Below are 14,513 nucleotides of genomic sequence, written 5' to 3' on the forward strand. Positions count from 1 at the left end.
TCCAGTGTTTCTGTGTTCCTGTAATCCAGTGTTCTAGTGTTTCTGTGTTCCTCTAATCCAGTGTTCTAGTGTTTCTGTGTTCCTGTAATCCAGTGTTCTAGTGTTTCTGTGTTCCTATAAACTAGTGTTCTAGTGTTTCTGTGTTCCTGTATTCCAGTGTTCTAGTGTTTCTGTGTTCCTATAATCTAGTGTTCCAGTGTTTCTGTGTTCCTGTAATCCAGTGTTCTAGTGTTTCTGTGTTCCTGTAATCCAGTGTTCTAGTGTTTCTGTGTTCCTGTATTCCAGTGTTCTAGTGTTTCTGTGTTCCTGTAATCCAGTGTTCTAGTGTTTCTGTGTTCCTATAAACTAGTGTTCTAGTGTTTCTGTGTTCCTGTATTCCAGTGTTCTAGTGTTTCTGTGTTCCTGTAATCCAGTGTTCTAGTGTTTCTGTGTTCCTATAAACTAGTGTTCTAGTGTTTCTGTGTTCCTGTATTCCAGTGTTCTAGTGTTTCTGTGTTCCTATAATCCAGTGTTCTAGTGTTTCTGTGTTCCTGTATTCCAGTGTTCTAGTGTTTCTGTGTTCCTATAATCTAGTGTTCTAGTGTTTCTGTGTTCCTGTAATCCAGTGTTCTAGTGTTTCTGTGTTCCTATAATCTAGTGTTCTAGTGTTTCTGTGTTCCTGTATTCCAGTGTTCCAGTGTTTCTGTGTTCCTGTATTCCAGTGTTCTAGTGTTTCTGTGTTCCTGTATTCCAGTGTTCTAGTGTTTCTGTGTTCCTGTATTCCAGTGTTCTAGTGTTTCTGTGTTCCTATAATCTAGTGTTCCAGTGTTTCTGTGTTCCTGTAATCCAGTGTTCTAGTGTTTCTGTGTTCCTGTATTCCAGTGTTCTAGTGTTTCTGTGTTCCTGTAATCCAGTGTTCTAGTGTTTCTGTGTTCCTATAAACTAGTGTTCTAGTGTTTCTGTGTTCCTGTATTCCAGTGTTCTAGTGTTTCTGTGTTCCTATAATCTAGTGTTCCAGTGTTTCTGTGTTCCTGTAATCCAGTGTTCTAGTGTTTCTGTGTTCCTATAAACTAGTGTTCTAGTGTTTCTGTGTTCCTGTAATCCAGTGTTCTAGTGTTTCTATGTTCCTATAATCTATTGTTCCAGTGTTTCTGTGTTCCTGTAATCCAGTGTTCTAGTGTTTCTGTGTTCCTGTAATCCAGTGTTCTAGTGTTTCTGTGTTCCTGTAATCCAGTGTTCTAGTGTTTCTGTGTTCCTGTATTCCAGTGTTCTAGTGTTTCTATGTTCCTATAATCTATTGTTCCAGTGTTTCTGTGTTCCTGTAATCCAGTGTTCTAGTGTTTCTGTGTTCCTGTAATCCAATGTTCCAGTGTTTCTGTGTTCCTGTAATCCAGTGTTCTAGTGTTTCTGTGTTCCTGTATTCCAGTGTTCTAGTGTTTCTGTGTTCCTGTATTCCAGTGTTCTAGTGTTTCTGTGTTCCTGTTGTTAGAAATTCAGCATTGAAGAGTCAGGAGACTGGAGTTCGGCGTTGACTGGAGTTTATTTACACATACACAGGACAATGTATGAGTGCAGCTGGATGATCTCAGTCTATCTCAGGATGATCTGAAGTTTGAAAACTGGAGGTTCAGAGGTTTCCTTCACGTGCATGCAGAAAAGCACAGGCACAGCTTGGTCATCAGTTTGTCACCAGTTCAGTCTGATCCCGATCCAGTCTGGTCCTGATCCAGTCTAACACCAAACATTTCCGGAGGGCCTTATATACATTGGAGTAGTGGGGGAAGGGAATTGGAGGAAGAAGAGGAGTGAGAGGAGGGGTACATAGAATGAGGGGGATGAAGAATATGATAATCGGGTTGGGGGGAGGAGCAGGAGGAAGAAGAGGGGTGAGAGGAGGGGTAGGTGTGATAAGGGTGATGGTCAAGAAAATAAGGAACAAGAGGTGTGAGGGGAGGTGTGTGATGAGACGTAGTTTCTCTCAATCCGCCCTTTGATTCTCTTAATGGAGAATCACAGAACTGTATCATCATTACAAGTATGAAATGGTCAAATGCTTCAACACTGTTTCCCTTCAGTCCATTTTTCGTAGCACATGCCTCTACAGCCCCTCAGCTCTGTAAGCATCAAATGGCCAAGATGTGTGCATAATGCCTTGAAGAACATCATTTGATGAGAGATCTTAAAGTCTGGTTGAAGCTGTAGACACGCAGGTCTTCAGCCGTTGTAGTTTTGTTCAGAAGTGTGAAGGTCATTCAGACAATGCTGGGTAGGCAGGAGCACTGTCTGACTGTCACACTGTCTGTTTATCTGTAACCAACACAAAAGAGATACTTCCACAGTAAACTGTTCACAGGTGAGAAGTTTATCTGTAATTAAATTATACTCTGCCCCACCATCTGTCCCTCAGAGGGGGCTGGTATGGTTCCACACAGTGTGTTGAAATCTTCACCAACAGGGGTAGCCACCACAGCCTAAAAACTATGGATCTTCCCTGAGGCTCTATGCTTCACCCACCCCCTCTACAGCTTTCCCTAGCAGTAGGTTCTGGGGCAAAGCTGATCTATTTACAATAAGAAATGTTTCCTTGCATTCATATGAAATAAACCCAGGAAAACTTGTCATGTTGCTTCACTATGACCCTTTGTCACATCAGCCCAAGCAGTTTCTCCTCCAAACCACCAGAGGTCACACTCACCTGAGTTCTAGCTTTGATTCCTCACCTGTATCTGATTATTAGCCAAATCAATGGTAGAACATTTAAGCTCACTGTTTTGTTCCACAGGTATTGGCAATTCTGAGCAGTTGTCTTTGTATAGGCTTTTTCAGTTTTTTATTTATTTATTTATCTATTTATTTTTTTTTTTTTCTTATCTCTCCTTGTCTTTGGACTTGGTTTATTCCTTTGATCGATTTACCCTTTGGATTATGGTTGTTTTTTCTCGCATGGTCTTCATGGTTTTTTGACTCCTCTTCAACTTGGTATTTGTTTCTTGAATAAACCTGCAACTGACTCCCAAACATTTTGTAAGATTGAAATTTGTAACACCCTTTGACCAGTATTTATTTTATGGCTACATACAGCCCTGCCTTTATTTTAACTAATGTTCCCCCTTTGGTCCAGACACCAGGACCAAATGGAAAAATTTGTTGCACTAAATGAGTACAATATCATGTTACCCAAGATAAACAGATCGTATAGTGGTTTTGGAAATATCAGTGTGTAAGAATATTTTCAAGACCTAAGAAGGCCTTAAATATATCGAAATGTATTCGGGTAACAACTGTTTATTAATATTAGACTTAAAAGGCAAATTCCTTCAAAAAGCTTTTCTTAATTATCATCTGCCTTAATTACATCAACCCAAAATATCTGAAAGGTGTGCTTGCAAATTAAATCAGTAAGTGCCCTTACATACGTATCAGGATTTCTCATTCTAAATCATCAGGGAATCATTAACAGGAAGGTCATTGACGGCATGTTTGTTGAGAAACATGGCGAACTTTTCATCTGTTTCCTCAAGTAATGTAAAGATTCTGGAAAGTTTATAGAACACAGATGATCTTAAGCTGTTGTTGGTCAGTTTGATATCCCTGTGACTTCTAGCGGAGTTCTGAACCTCAAAGACAACTGCTCGGTGACTCCAAGCATTATCTTAATCATCAGTGGCAACTGCTGATGTGAAGTTCCCTCAAAAGGAGCTCCTGCTGTGCTGCCCTGTAAAAAACCATTAAGATTCATGTTCACCCCCACACTCTTTTTGGGGTTATCTGCCTGCTTTCTGCGACTGACTCTTGTAAATTGGCCATTGTTATGACAATGGCACTCCTCCTTCTGGCTAGTGAACTTCTTACTGGAACCTGAGTTAGAACTGTTTTCTGAGAGGACATGTATGGAAGCTGGCACATGGCCTGGTTCTAAGTCAAGGTCCAGCCTGTCAACTTCACTTTTAATTTTAACATTACGCCAGTTAGGAAGTGATGCCACCAGGACCTGTCTAAGATCTGGTCTCAAAGATTCTACCAGCTGTGTAAAATGAGGACCTTCAGTTGTATCATCAAAGTTGCCACTGTTGTATGTATCTATACCTGAGTGACGCAAGAAAACTCTTTCAAACCTTTCACAGAAATCTGCAGATGATTCTCCCTTTTCTGACTGCATTTAGTTATTTGGCCCCAGTCGGTAGTTTTGTGGCATTTGTGGCTAATCCATTCATTGAAAGCTTTTCAGCCTTTTTCAATGTTCTGGCCTTTGTCACCCAAATCATCCGACACCTTTTTAGCAAGATGTCTGCTGTCTGTTAAGTTGAGGACTTGGCCTGTTATGGCCACAGCATCACTGGGGTGCAGGGAGTACAGCATTCTTTTTTTCTGCATGAGATCTATAAATTCAAGACCCATATGCTTTGGAGGTTTAAACTCCTTGGACAGGTTGTCCAGGGTTGCTGCGTCTAAAGGAACATGGCCAATGTCTAGCCTGGTTTTATTAACTTCACCTCTCTTGTGAAGTACCTCAGCGGATGTGATTGTAACTGGCCTCATTTCAGCTTTCCTTCTGACAATCACTTTACCATGGCTAGTACTTAGTCCATGCTCAGAGTCCTCCTCGGAAGATGAATGGTCACTGCCATCAGAATAGTTACTCTCTTCACCCATGCTGTTTGCAACCAGTTGTGGATACAATCTGGCTGTTGCTGGAGGATTTAAATCTGAGTAAAAAGACTTTTTGAGTAAAAAGACTTTTGTAGATGGCCTATTGGTGAAGGACAAGACTGACTTTTGCATTTGGCATGTTGCAGTTCAAGGGATTTCAGTGATCTCTGAAGTTTTTCACAGGTTTTCTGTGCATTAATAGCAGCTTGTTTATGCTTTTTACACTCATTAGAAAGATCTAAAATTTTCCTCTCAGCTTCTTCTAGTTTACTCTCCATGCATTTTAGCTTTGACTTCCAGTACTGCTGAATTACATAGAGACACTCTTTAAATGAACCATGTTTAATGCCATAGCTTAAGGCTGATTTACATTCTTCAAAAGCCCATTCAGTATCAGAGTAAAAGCCTTTAGATGAAAAGTACTGAGTTCTCTTTTGCTCATTGATGTGTTTTTTTTTTACAATGTTGTCAATTACCCTTTCAAAATCTGGCTCTGTCCATTGACGCATTTCAGTCCCACCCTTGACTAGTGTGCTGTTTCTATAGTTAGTAGGTTTCCAGGTTGCTTTATCACACACTTGAACATTTTGGTCATTTGAAGTCCAACACAACAAAAAAAGCAAACAAGCAAATTAAACAAAACAAAAAGTTTCCCTTAATAGCTAACAGTAACTCTAAATGCTGTTTTCCTCCAATCAAAGTATATAAGAACAGCCACAAAACTGTAAGTTTTTCCCAGTGGCACACTAGTGTTTCAACAAACACAAACAGATCTTTCTTGATCAAAGAATATAAAACAGCCACACAATGCTAGGTTTTTACCAGTGACACGCCAGTGTTTTGACGAAACACAAACAGGCCTCTTTTGATCAGAAAATCTAAATACTTATAAAATACCAGTCTTCCCTCATATAGAGGGGATAACAGTAACAACAGTTACAAACTACTGGTTTAATTTACTGACTCTTATTCCTTATATCCTAGTCTGCATAGGAGAAGGTTCTGCCAGAATTTGTCTTTAGTTCGTGATGGCGTTACTCACCAAGAAGGATTCAGTATGCCATCCGGGTCACGGCACCAATTGTTAGAAATTCGGCATTGAAGAGGCAGGAAACTTGAGTTCGGCGTTGACTGGAGTTTATTTACACATACACAGGACCATGTATGAGTGCAGCTGGATGATCTCAGTCTATCTCAGGATGATCTGAAGTTTGAAAACTGGAGGTTCAGAGGTTTCCTTCATGTGCATGCAGAAAAGCACGGGCACAGCTTGGTCATCAGTTTGTCACCAGTTCAATCTTATCCCGATCCAGTCTGGTCCCGATCCAGTCTAACACCAAATATTTTAGGAGGGCCTTATATACATTGGAGTAGTGAGGGAAGGGAATTGGAGGAAGAAGAGGAGTGAGAGGAGGGGTACATAGAATGAGGGGGATGAAGAATATGATAATCGAGTTGCGGGGAGGAGCAGGAGGAAGAAGAGGGGTGAGAGGAGGGGTAGGTGTATTAAGGGTGATGGTCAAGGAAATAAGGAACAAGAGGTGTGAGGGGAGGTGTGTGATGAGACAAAGTTTCTCTCACTGGAATCCAGTGTTTCAATGTTTCTGTGTTCCTATAATCCAGTGTTCTAGTGTTTCTGTGTTCCTGTAATCCATTGTTCTAGTGTTTCTGTGTTCCTGTAATCCAATGTTCCAGTGTCCTAGTGTTTCTGTAATCCAGTGTTCTAGTGTTTCTGTGTTCCTATAATCCAGTGTTCTAGTGTTTCAGTGTTCTAGTGTTTCTGTAATCCAGTGTTCTAGTGTTTCTGTGTACCTGTAATCCATTGTTCTAGTGTTTCTGTAATCTAGTGTTCTAGTGTTTCTATGTTCCTGTAATCCAGTGTTTTAGTGTTTCTGTGTTCCTGTAATCCAGTGTTCCAGTGTCCTAGTGTTTCTGTAATCCAGTGTTCCAGTGTTTCTGTGTTCCTGTAATCCATTGTTCTAGTGTTTCTGTGTTCCTGTAATCCAGTGTTCCAGTGTCCTAGTGTTCCTATAATCCAGTGTTCTAGTGTTTCTGTGTTCCTGTAATCCAGTGTTCTAGTGTTTCTGTGTACCTGTAATCCATTGTTCTAGTGTTTCTGTGTTCCTGTAATCCAGTGTTCTAGTGTTTCTATGTTCCTGTAATCCAATGTTCTTGTGTTCTAGTGTTCCTCTAATTCAGTGTTCTATTGTTTCTGTGTTCCTATAATCCAGTGTTCTAGTGTTTCTGTGTTCCTGTAATCCAGTGTTCTAGTGTTTCTGTGTTTCTGTAATCCATTGTTGTTGTGTTCTAGTGTCCCTGTAATCCTGTGTTCTCGTGTTCTAGTGTCCTTGTAATCCTGTGTTCTCGTGTTCTAGTGTCCTTGTAATCCTGTGTTCTCATGTTCTAGTGTTCCTGTAATCCAGTGTTCTAGTGTTTCTATGTTCCTGTAATCCAGTGTTCTAGTGTTTCTGTGTTCCTGTAATCCATTGTTGTTGTGTTCTAGTGTTCCTGTAATCCTGTGTTCTCATGTTCTAGTGTTCCTGTAATCCAGTGTTCTAGAGTTTCTGTGTCCCTGTAATCCAGTGTTGGTGTGTTCCAGTGTTGCTGTCTTCCAATGTTGGTGTGTTCAAGTGTTCCAGTGTTCCAGTGTTGGTGTGTTTCAGTGTTGCTGTGTTTCTGTGTTCCAGTATTGGTGTGTCCCAGTGTCCCAGTGTTGATGTGTTCCAGTGTCCCAGTGTTGATGTGTTACAGTGTTGGTGTGTTCCAGTGTTGGTGTGTTCCAGTTGTCCAGTGTTGGTGTATTCCAGTATTCCAGTGTTGCTGTTTTCCAGTGTTCCAGTGTTGGTGTGTTCCAGTGTTGCTGTGTTCAAGTGTTCCAGTGTTCCAGTGTTGGTGTGTTCCAGTGTTGCTGTTTTCCAGTATTCCAGTGTTGCTGTGTTCCAGTTTTCCAGTGTTGCTGTGTTCCAGTGTTGCTGTGTTCCAGTGTTACCGAGGTCAACACAGTCAGAGAAACCACATATTCTGAGCATTTTCCTGTTTTTATTTCCTTGTCATTTTCTCTTGTTTACAAGCAGAAAGAGTACTTTCTGGATTTTGAAACTGTAACTGTCCAAACGAATACTGAACCGTTTCCGTGTCGGTTGAAAAAGTGCAGACACCACTGTTTTGTGAACGCTGGCCTCTTTGCTAGGTCACGTGTGTATGTGGCAGAGACATACATTAGCGCTTCTGTCAGAGCACAATTATTGCACAATATTGGCACTACTGCAATGTCTCTCAGCCAATCACACTGTAAAGCTGCTTTGTGACGACTTTTTGTTGTGAAAAGCGCTATATAAATAAAATTTGATTGATTGATTGATTGACACTGCAGGGTGGAAATAACTGGTATAATGACAAATAAATCATCATTTTACATTTCCAGTGTTCCAGTTTTCTTTGTCCTCGAAAGTGAGTACATTATTTTGTCCAGAATCATATTTAAAGCACAGTGAACATCTAAATCCCCACCCTCCAGTCTTTAGGGAGATATTTTCTTGTGGCCAGGACACTGGCGATGGTGGTGTCTCAAGTTGTGTTTCTTGATACAGTGGTGGACTGCGTTCAGTGACAGTGTTTTTGTGAAGTCCTCTGAGCCCATGTTTCTGTGTTAATTACAGTGTGATGAGTGTTTCTCATGCAGAGCCGTCTGAGGGCTGGAAGGTCAGGCTCATTCAGCAGTGGTGTCCGACCTTATCTGACACGGACTGAGTCTTCCTCTGTGTTGTGGACGGGAGATGGTGAGAGACCTCTGTGAGATCTCATGCTGAGATACGTTCTTTTTCAACTCTTCGATTCTCTCAATTAGTTCGGTCCAAAATGGTGACCACACCCCCTCAGAGTGTTAGCTATGCCCCTCTCTAGTTGATTACCACACCCCCACATTGAGTGGAGAACACGCTTCCTGTCTGAGTAGTGACCACACCCCCTCTCTGAGCAGTGACCACGCCCCTTTCTGCTGACCCTTTGGTGGATGCTCCTTTTATCTCTTTGATATTCTCCTGTTTATAGTAGACTCTTCTAAATGGAGGAACTGGAACATTCTATAAACTCTTCGCTCTGATTTCACCACTTTTCTGGAGCGAGTCACAGGCGTCAGACTCTAACTGTGTTTATATTTACAGAGTACAGTCAGAGACAACTTTACAATCTGTTCTTTGTGTTTGTCGTTAAATAAAGGTTAAGGAGAATCACACAGAGAGTCTGATTTTAATTTCCTAAAACTGGAGTGTTGTGATAAAGAAAGCTGGTCTTGGTTGTGATTGGCTGAATATTGTGAGGTTCAGAACTCTTTGCTTACAGAGCATTTCGGTTCCATGTGTTCTCTGGTCCCAATGTGTTCTGCTGACACGCTGCTGAGTCGAGTGTTTACACACACTCACACACACACACACACACACACACACACACACACTCACGTGCTCATGGCTTTAATGGAGGGAACCGAGCGTCCGGACAATGCCAGAGATTTACAGCTCACTGATGTCATCGACTCTAAAGCTCAGAGTTTACGGCTCCAAAAAAACTCAGGGGCCACAGCGAGGGCCCCTCCACGACCGAGGGTTCAGCTGAGTCTGTTATACACAGATTTATAATATGAACAGAAACCAAACAACATCAGCCTGAGTTCTGTTTCTCATAAAGAGCTTCCTGAATTTTCCATTCCACTTTAAATGGTACTGCATTCCAGAAAACCATTTAAGAAGGAACAACAGATTCCAGTAAAGAGCTGGTGAATAAAGGACCAGTGTTAACTTCATCCAAACACAGGTCTGAGCAGTGTTTCTCTGCTCTGTCTATGTTAGTGTGTGTGTGTGTGTGAGTGCCCTGAGTGTTATACAAGTGTGACCTGATATGTCTGTATTATAGATGTGGTGTGAACATAATGTGGATGTGATATGATTAGGTGTGTTGTGTGTGAGTGTGTGTGTGTGTGTGTGTTAGTGTGTGTGTGTTATATGTATGTGTTATGTGTGTATGTGTGTGTGTGTGTGTGTGAGCAGGCCCGGTTCTCCACTGCTTTGTTTGGGGGTGGGGTGTGTTTACTGATGGGGGGGGGGGTGGGCTCAGTTCAGTTCAGTTCAGGGGCTTCACACTTGGAAAGACACATTTAGAAGCTGATTAAATCACTGCAGTGCGATTTAGAGCTGGCCCCGGCTCCAAGGCTCCTTCGTACGTCTCTTCTTCAGAAGGTTTGTATTGAACAGTATCAGCTCTACTGTTCTCAGAGGAGAGCTCAGACACAGTGCTACAGAGGAGCGTGTGTTTATTACACAGTGAGATGACACTCGACTGCTGTTTGTAAATCTGTGTCTAGTTCAGAAATGTATAAGGAATACCTCTATAGACAGTGTGTGTGAGCAAATGAAAAATAAATTGACCTCACAACAGAGTTCACATGATTAGATTTCCCAACAAACAAAAACAATACACATATAAAAATATTGAAAGCAAGAATTCCTTTTACTCTCAGTTTATTTTACTGTGCCATGTTTTTTTGATGTTTATCTTTCTCGTGTGTGTGTTTGTGTTTATCAGAAATTTTGTTCAAATCTTCACTGCACAGACAGACAACTTCATGTGTGTTTCTCTCCCTCTCATATCTGCCCGTGTCTCTCTCCCTCTCTGCTGCGCTGATTGGACGCCTGCACTGCTGACGTCACCCGCAATGCTCACTGGGAGTTGTAGTTCTTGGCTCTGCTGCTTGGGTTCATGGAGTCCTTTAATTTTCTCGTCAAAATAAACATCTTTCGTGATGCAGCTTTGTTTATTAATACTGTATTAAAGCGTGTTCAACTCCAAATAGACAACAAATTAATACATTACAGTTTTTACGCCTTAAATTCGTATATTATTGCTCTTAGCCACAACGCTAATCTGTGCAAAGACCATCACAGGCCTCGTGAATGGAAAATGTATATATATATATATATATACAAGGGTGCTCCAGCAGGAGTATATATATATATATACTCCTGCTGGAGCAGCAGGTGGTGTCTCTGTCACAGCTCCAGGGTCCTGGAGGTTGTGGGTTCGAATCCCTCCGGGTGACTGTCTGTGAGGAGTGTGGTGTGTTCTCTCTGTGTCAGCGTGGGTTTCCTGCGGGTGACTGTCTGTGAGGAGTGTGATGTGTTCTCTCTGTGTCTGCGTGGGTTTCCTCCGAGTGACTGTCTGTGAGGAGTGTGGTGTGTTCTCTCTGTGTCTGTGTGGGTTTCCTCCGGGTGACTGTCTGTGAGGAGTGTGGTGTGTTCTTTCTGTGTCTGCGTGGGTTTCCTCTGGGTGACTGTCTGTGAGGAGTGTGGTGTGTTCTCCCTGTGTCTTTGTGGGTTTCCTCCGGGTGACTGTCTGTGAGGAGTGTGGTGTGTTCTCCCTGTGTCTGCGTGGGTATCCTCCGGGTGACTGTCTGTGAGGAGTGTGGTGTGTTCTCTCTGTGTCAGCGTGGGTTTCCTCCGGGTGACTGTCTGTGAGGAGTGTGGTGTGTTCTCTCTGTGTCAGCGTGAGTTTCCTCCGGGTGACTGTCTGTGATGAGTGTGGTGTGTTCTCTCTGTGTCAGCGTGGGTTTCCTCCGGGTGACTGTCTGTCAGGAGTGTGGTGTGTTCTCTCTGTGTCAGCGTGGGTTTCCTGCGGGTGACTGTCTGTGAGGAGTGTGATGTGTTCTCTCTGTGTCCATATGGGTTTCCTCTGAGTGACTGTCTGTGAGGAGTGTGGTGTGTTCTCTCTGTGTCTGTGTGGGTTTCCTCCGGGTGACTGTCTGTGAGGAGTGTGGTGTGTTCTTTCTGTGTCTGCGTGGGTTTCCTCCGGGTGACTGTCTGTGAGGAGTGTGGTGTGTTCTCCCTGTGTCTGCGTGGGTTTCCTCCGGGTGACTGTCTGTGAGGAGTGTGGTGTGTTCTCCCTGTGTCAGCGTGAGTTTCCTCCCGGTGACTGTCTGTGAAAAGTGTAGTGTGTTCTCCCTGTGTCCACATGGGTTTCCTCTGAGTGACTGTCTGTGAGGAGTGTGGTGTGTTCTCCCTGTGTCTGCAGACAAATTGTCTTACAGACAATGAATGAATGTATGAATGAAAGAAACATTTTGTGGCTGATTCAGTGCATGGCTTTGGGGGGATTTGGGTGGGGGCAATGATGAGGGTCAACTCAGGACACTTTCCTCTGTCCCTGTGTCCTTATGGTGCCAGCCTACACACACACAACTCCTGTTACGTTTTCTGTAATCCTGCCTCTACAGGAATGTACAAACGCTATGGAGATTACGAGTACAGACTTAATTATGAATTACAGATTAAGTGTAAATTATCTGTAAGTGTTTATTCACTGTTTGAATTCCCACAGAAACTCATGTGTAACTCGAGTTGTTTTGTTTTGTAGCACTTTCCCTCTGTGTTTACTTTCATGCAGTTAGTGCTCTCCTGAGTTTAGAGTCAGTTCCACCTTAAGTAATGTAACTGTAACAGCAAAAATAAGTCAGTGTTACCCCCCTATGGAGCTGGAATAGAGCAACATCCTCATCTCGGTTGGTGCTTTTCAGCGTTTGGAGTCTCTCCGTTGTCTAAAAACCTCCAGATAGCAGCAGAGAGAGAGAGAGAGAGAGAGAGAGAGAGAGAGAGAGAGAAAGAGAGAGAGAGAGAAAGAGAGAGAGAATGCCTAGCCCAGCAACAACAGAAACTCAGTCTCAGGCCAATTACCACATGCACAAACACCAAACAGGAACCATTTTTGTTTGCATTAATGTATGTTATTTTAAACTGCTCTGTGCATTTCTACCAACATTAACAGGATCCTGAACCAGGAAAGTTAGTTTTGAGCAGGAACCCTGATGGTGTCTGTGGGCAAGTTGTGATAAAGAAGCTCCAGAAAGAGCTCAGAGGCTGAAATAAAGTGTGATGGTGCAGTGGAGCTGGACGGTCTTTTACAGAGTGTTAAAGAAATAAGTAAAAGGAAATGAACAGGAGCCTGGAGCCACAGAGTGAAACCCTGGGACTGTAACAGACACAACTCTGTTTCATTTCCACATGTGTATTGTATCTCACTGTGATCTCACCGCACTGTGAACAGTGGATTAACCATGACTCTGTCCCTTCATCTCTGGCTCTGGAGCTGAATTCAGACACAGCGCCCCTCACTGGTGACGTAGCCTTGGTTCCGGTCCATTAATTTTTTCGATATTAAATTTGTGACTGTGACTCATCAAGTTCACCATCTTTCCGATTAGAGAGCGACCACAGCGTCCTCGGGAGTTTGTACTCGTGAGTCGAACTCACCAAGCTTGTACCACCAAGTGCGGCAGTTCGAACTTGACATATTTTCTATTGAGAAGCAGGAACCGTGTCCCTGGAGTGAAAAAAATAATAGCTGAGGTTGGTGCGAAATGCATTCTGGGATATCTGACTCTCTGAAGTCAACAGAAGTCACGTCCCAGTGCATCCTCGATATTATGGGCGGAGCAAGAACACATCCGGGGATTTGGACTGCATTTGGCTAGATGTGGACTTTGAAATGGAACAGGACTTGGGGCTGAGACTGATGACGTATCCCATGAACACAAGCACAGAACAGAACACGTATGGAGAAACGGCTATAAACTCAGCTGAATCTCCTTTGAATCCAGTTCGATTCCTATTTAAATCACATTTGACTCATTTCTGAATTACAACGAGCCACAAGCCTCCGGTCATCGCGTGAACGCGCACGTACGAACGCTGGGGATGAGACGTGCGCGCGGCCGATGCGTGCTGACGCCCCCTGTACGGGCGCGTGCACGACGACCCAGACGGCCCTGGAGAATTGATTCACTGAACCGACAATTTCATCTGATTCAGTTCATAGAGTCGTGGGCTCACAGACTGAATGAGTTTTAAATCAAATCTCCTTCGAGTGAAGAGTCGGTTCAGTGAGTGAATCAAATGCACAATAATATGGAATCGTTTTCAAAAAGATCCCATGTAAGAAAATTGAACATTATAAAAGTGAAGTGTATTAAATGCATAAATGATCAATTATGCTATATCTTATATGTGATTAAATTATATTAATTAATATTTTCATTTATATTTCTTTTTAAAACATTTTTTTATGTTTTATTCATCAAAATATAAAATGATATAAATATATCTCCTGTATTTTTCTGTAGTGGTGATTTAAAACCAAAAACAATATTAAAAATCTAATTTACAAACACATTTTTACCTTCCATAATAAATGCCAGTCACGTGCAGGAGTTTTGGACACTCCCCGGTGTAATGCACCTGTATCTGTTTTTTTATTAAATGTAAATAAATGACAGCTTTTCTACAGAGAGCACAGCTCTACACAGTTTAACTCACACTCGTGGTTTATTTACCGAATTATTTAATGCAGTTCATTCAATAACATTTAATATTTGATAAAAATAATAAAAATATTAATGGTGGCCTGTGAAAATGTTGCGGCAGCTTTTGTATTTTTCTAATACGCTTAATTCAACAAATACACAGAAATGATGCAGTACAATGTGGAGGACGCATTACAGGTGTGATGTGGTGGTGGGTCATTCTCAGCGCTGCAGTGACACTGACGTGGTGGTGGTGTGTTAGTGTGTGTTGTGCTGGTGTAGAGTGGATCAGACACAGCAGTGCTGCTGGAGTTTTTAAACCCCTCAGTGTCTGGACTGAGAACAGTCCACCGACCAAAAACATCCAGCCGACAGCGTCCTGTGTCACTGATGAAGGACTAGAGGAATCTATCTATCTATCTATCTATCTATCTATCTATCTATCTATCTATCTATCTATCTAAATACTCGTTCGAATCAGTCTGTAGCGGCGAGTCGGTTCTCTGGAAGGGCGCGGTTCAGAAGAGTCGGCTCTGAGTGA

Source organism: Hoplias malabaricus, chromosome 15 (genome assembly GCF_029633855.1).
Source record: "Hoplias malabaricus isolate fHopMal1 chromosome 15, fHopMal1.hap1, whole genome shotgun sequence".
Taxonomy (NCBI): Eukaryota; Metazoa; Chordata; class Actinopteri; order Characiformes; family Erythrinidae; genus Hoplias; species Hoplias malabaricus.